The sequence below is a fragment of the Chaetura pelagica genome, unplaced genomic scaffold, assembly GCF_000747805.2.
Source record: "Chaetura pelagica isolate M959 unplaced genomic scaffold, ChaPel_1.0 scaffold247, whole genome shotgun sequence".
Classification (NCBI taxonomy): Eukaryota; Metazoa; Chordata; class Aves; order Apodiformes; family Apodidae; genus Chaetura; species Chaetura pelagica.
Window position 1 is genome coordinate 66,215 of NW_009953958.1, and position 6,000 is coordinate 72,214.

The following is a 6,000-nucleotide window of genomic DNA, read 5'->3' on the forward strand; positions in this document are numbered from 1 at the left end:
CAGAGAGAAAATCCAGCCAATTTCAGAATGCCATTGGCTGCCTTTTTTTAATTGTGATTGCCAGACTTTTAGGAAACATTGACTGGAAGGGCTGAAAGGAATATTTGGACCAGGCTACCATCATGAAGAGTTAACAGTGTCTGAGGAGAAATGCATCAGCTTTTTAATGTAGTAAAAAGAGATGAGTAAGCTAAGAATTCTAAAAAGAACTAATCTCCATTTCAGATCTTGTTTAAGAAATTAATTATGGAATATTGTAGACCTAATTAAACACATAACCACAGGCAAACAGGTACAGCCTTACCCCAACTAACAGAAATATAAAAATTGTTGTACTGGAACAAACTGTATTTCTGTGCTTGGAAAGCAAGTAACAGCCAGAGCTTTTTACAGCTTTCACATAGATTAAACCAATCACAACTAGAAAACAAGGTCTCCATACCTTAACCTAAAAATTCTATAGTAAAGAAAAAATAATGACATTCTACAGCCAGAGTTGCTGTGGGTTTTGTGGGTACCAGGAAGTCTCATACTAATTATTTTTCCATTTACACAGCACTGTCAAGTTAAGGAAACTACATTACCATAAAAAGAATAATTCACCTTAATACTAATCTGTTGAATAGCTGGAGAAACAGAAAGCTAAGTATTGAAATAATGTGCCTGTGTTCTCCCACATAATTGGTGAAATAAACAGTAATATAAGTGGAGAGTCTTCACACTCAGCTGTTAAGTCAAAATTTAAGGATTTAAAGAAGTTACTTTGTAAACACACACACAAAAAAATCCTGGGGGAAGTGAAATCACAAATTTAACTAATTGAGACAAATAATTCCAGGCTGCTCTTGTCAGCTGGCAGCTCTTGGATTTGAGGTTTTGCTTTTCACTAAGCTCTTGTGAATTCCTTGTTGACCCTCCAAGTCTTTGCCACTTAGGAAAACCAGTAATTCTGTATTTTTAATTTTTTCAGATTAAATTGTCTGTCACAGACACATCATTTTGGCTCTCTGAATTCTGCAGTTACTCAAATCACACATTTCCACTGAATCATTCATATCCTCAAGCAAAAGCCATGCATGTATGTATGTGTGTGTGTGTGTGTGACAAATGGGCTAGTTAATTCCAAAGAGTTTCTGATACCCTTTTCAGCACCAGAGAGAAATGGTGTGGCTGCCTTTGCAGTGTGGGCATGGTGGTGACCACTTTTCCATTGGTGCACATGCTGGAAAAGCTCCTGGTTTTGGTGACAGATGTCCCTGATCCTCTCCTTTAGGTCACCCAAGGAACTGAAGGAACAGTCTTGGAATGTAGCACAGCAGTGCAACCATTTTTGCCTTTTACTTGGCTTTCCAGCCTATCTCTTTAATGTCTGTGCCCAGCCATTAGTCAGACTCATATTTCATACCAGATTGTTCTCTCCTGCCCTTTGCTTGTTACTCCTTGTTTTTCTCTTGTTTGGTTGGTTTTTTTATAGCAGGTCCATTTGGGACACAGTACTTTATCCTCTGCTCCTCAAAAAAAACCTTGTCCTTTCCTACTTTTCTCTTTACTGTCTCAAAGAAAAAAAGAAATCATGGTGTGTGCTACTTTTGAGGACCAAATTATTGAAGTGTCTGTGATTGAAAGTAATGTTGAAAACAATATCTCTCATCTGCATGTGTGGGCAGAACAGAAGTGAAAAACCATCTGTGTTACACTCAACCTTTGAAGAGCATCAGGGATAACTAATTCTACAAGGTATATTTTTCCTTCAAGGAATTTTTAAAGGGCACAGCTGACAAATTGTCACTAATAAGGAAGTGACCAGAAACTAAAGTCAGCTGAAGGGGTTTTACCTGGAACTTCTTGTGAAACTCAACCACTTCCAACTATGAGATTCCTCTCTTGACAGTGTTTCCTTTTAACGATAGAGGAAAGAGCTGGAAGGACCAGAAGACCAGTAACTGCTAAATTAACCAGCTCACCTTGGTGATGATGCTTCTCTGGTCAGACACGGCAATAAGGACTTCAGCTGGAATTTGGCTTGTGGCATACAAACCCTAGAGCCCTTGGGGTGTTAGAGAGCACTCAGATAACCTCCATTTATGCAAAGACAGGTATTTTTCTCAAGGTTAATTCAGTTATAAACTACTATCCTGGCCAGACTGGTTTGCCCTTGTCTGGAAAAGACAAAAGAGAAAGGCATGAGTGGTTTGTTCCCTTGCTCTTGTCTTCATGCAACACTACCTTCAAGTTCAGGGATATTTTAGTGATTATTTTTGGCCTATTTTTCAACCACGTATGGAAGCTGGGGTGAAGTCAGGGTCCAGTCACTTCTTTTCTTCTGGAGAAGCAGGGTGACCAGCACAAGGAGTGATACCCCAGCCCTGGACAGCAAAAATGGCCTTCCCATGTGGGGCCTGTGTATGGGCCTCAGAGCCCCCTTGGACGTGTCAAGGCTGCAGGACACCTTATTGCTTGTGTCTGTGCTGTCAGGCCTTCTTGGGAAGGTTTGCCCATACATTGCAGGGACAAAGTAGCATGAACATCATAGAAACATAAAATGGTTTGGGTTGGAAGGAACCTTAAAGCTCATCTAGTTCCAACCCTCCTGCATGGGCAGGGACACCTCCCCCCAGACCAGGTTGCTCAAAGCCCCATCCAGTCTCTCCTCAAACACTTCCAGGGGTGAGGCATCCACAGCTTCCCTGGGCACCTTCCAATGTCTCACCACCCTCGCACTGAAGAATTTCTTCCTAATGCCTAAACTAAATCTACCCTCTTCCAGTTTAAAGTAATTCCCCCCTCAGCCTATCACTACATGCCCTCCAGCCACCTCCTGCTCTAGCCATGGCAACAAGGAGTCTCCTCTGCCCTGGAAAGCCGCAGAGGATGGGCAGTATTTTCAGCTCAGAGGTGCCTGAACATCTGAGAGGGTTCACTCCTTATCAGTACCACGTTGTCACATCTGTGTTAAGTGTCTCACCAGCATTCCTGGAGCAGCCAGGACTGGGGCTGACTTCTCACTGCAGCACCCATGGCTCTTGCTGCCAGTCTGTCTTGCTGGCACTCCAGCCATGTTTGCAGCTTTGATTTGCAGTAGATTGCTTTTCAGTACAACTGATAAGCTGACACCATCACAAACCCACAGGCACTGGGGTTTGGGCAGGTTCTGCCTGGGCCTGTGATCTGGCCTCCTGGGGCATGGCTTGTGCAGGTATCAGTCAGCCTGCATGTCACCTTGTGCTGCAGCAGCCCAGGGTATTTCCCAGCTGATTTGAAGTCTATTGTTATATGTCAGAGACAGAATATTTCCATATACTGTATTTTCTGCATGGTGTGGCCTTATAATTTTTTCTCTCCTCATCCTTTGCTGCTTTTAAAAAAAATCTTGATTTCTTAGTCTACGTTTTCTCTGTTCTTCCATCTCAGTCTCCCAAAGAATTTCTTTGCTACCTCCATGTTCTTTTCCAGTTTATCCCCAGTAGACTACAAAGCCACTGTCAGTCTGGTCCCACTTTCCATTACACCAAAAATCAGTTATGTTCCAAACTAAATAGGTTTTATGTACTTTTCTTATTTCAATAGCAAAGTTTTGCAGAGTCAGGCACAAATGTTCCTTTGCAGTGATGCCAATAAGAACTGGCATGAACCAGTGCCCTTCATGTGCATGTAGCCACTCCAAGATGACTAATGGCTGTTCTGCTATTGAAATGGGGAAGGCAGCTACTGTGATTATCTTTCATGCTAAAATATACAGTTTGGTGCAGGTTTCAAGGGGAATGTGGAGAAAATTGAAGAAGTATCATGCTAAATATGAGAGATGTCTGTAAGAGTTGTTTTCCCCCAGAGCAGAATTGCCCAAGTCTTATATCATTTTCTAAAAATGAAATTAGTGGCTAAGATTTGCAAAAATCAGGATGTTGATGGCCAAGTGGGCCCTGCAGATCCTCTGGAACTGTGGAGCTGTATTTAGTCACGTGGGCCAACCCCAGCATTCACCAGGTCCTTGTGCTTTGCAAGAAGTCAGGAGATATTACTGTTTCTGTGCTGTTTTTGGTGTTTTAATGACAGTGGTTCGTGATACTCTTTGTGTTCTAGAGGAGCAACAGAAAGGTATTTAAAAATCTGCACTTCCCTGGTGCCAAAACTCAATAAATATGCTCAGACGTAAGACTGTTTTACAAATACATGGGCCCCCATTTGTCTAGCTGAATGGCTGGGGACTGGGCCAGGGAAAAGGGGTTTTGCAAACTTTTTTTTAAATCATGCTAAAAAAAATGTTGTCTTAATGGGCCAGTAATCCACATATGCTGTAACACTGGTTACTAACTAAATAATTTTGAGACTTAGAAATGCAAATAAAGAAAGCAGGGATAAAACTGGTCTGGCAGTATTAGTCTCTTTAGGAAATTCCCAGCTGAGTTTTCACAGAAAACTGTTTAAGTGAGCACAAAGACAAGAAAAGTACCTTTTCAGCAATTGCTGTTTACTACATGGAGCCTGTATATCTCTAATAGCGATCTCTTAGCACACATTAAAGGAAAAAACGATGTGATACGTATGAGTCCAGTACTTTCTGTATTTCACTAATGTGCAATTACTTCCCTTGGAGGGGGCTGAGGGGCTGGGAGTAGAGGCCCTTGCTTCTCCTGCAGTCTCCACGAGACCTACAGGAAAGGGAAATCCTCTCCTGGCTCTGCGTGGCTAAATTACTTTTCTCTTTCACAGAATCACAGAATCTTAGGGGTTGAAAGGGACCTCAAAAGATCACCCAGTCCAACCCCCTGCCAGAGCAGGATCACCTAGAGCACATCACACAGGGACGTGTCCAGGTGGGTTTTGATTGTCTCCAGTGAAGGAGACTCCACAACTTCTCTGGGCAGCCTGTTCCAGTGCTCTGTCACCCTCACAGTAAAGAAGTTTTTTCTGATGTTTTTTCTGATATAAAGAGAAAGTTCTCTGGAAATCTTTCTCCCCAGCTAGAAGTAAATACTTTGCAATATTTTATTAAAATTGAACATATGTAATGTTCAGTTCACTGTAAAAAAAACCAACCAACAAACACCAACAAAACCCAATAACTCTTAAATGAAATTCTCTGTTAGTACTATATATAATTAACAGGAAAGCATCTTCCCTTAAAACCGTATTTACAGTGCAAAAGGTGTCACATGCTGGAGTGACACCAAATTTAGTGCTCTGTGATACTGCATTCTGCTCTGATTTAATACACATTCCTAGCACTAAGTGTTTTTCAGTTGCTCAGTAGTGGAGCTAATTTATGTGATTTGGTCTTTTTCTTACCCTTTCCATTTTATTTGTGCAATGAAGTACTTTGGTAGGGTTGACTTTCTTTAGGATACATAAAAGTATTTACACAGGAGGAAACAGGGAGAGAAGGAGCACCTCTTCTTGGGACAGAGAGTTGTGAGTGTCTCCAGTCCCCGTGGGACTCTGTTCCCAGAGCAATTGGGCTCTCTGATTTTCAAGGACACTGAGTCGAGTCCTTTCCAAGAGCTCCCTTTGGGTCAGCAAATTTAGGTTTTCACATGCTTCTAACAATTAACCCACTCAAACTCTCCTGCCTCCATGAGGTAGCACCCTACCTCTGCAGTTAAAATCTTCCTTAGAGAACTGAAAGAGCATGGATTTAAGCTGATTCACAACAGCTTTAATTAAAACTGAGTTAAACTGCTTCACATTTAAACATCTTGGAGTCACATGCACGATCCACAGTTAATTACTGTACTGCAGCCTAATGCTCTCAGCTGTGCTTGGGGTGCTGGGTTTGTGCTTGGGTGCCAGGGGCTGCAGAGCTCTGCTGGGCTGCTCCAGCCCTCTGCTCCCTTCTTGCCCCCTCCACCACTGCCCAGCTCTCCCTGCCCTGTTCCCACCCTGCTGGGGCTGGGTGGCCCCGGGTGAGCAGCTGCAGAGCGCAGGGAAGGCAGGCGGGGAGCCCAGAGCCACCCCAGCAGGGTCGCTGCCCTGCTGCTGGGAAGCTGCTGCTGGTAGGGCCAG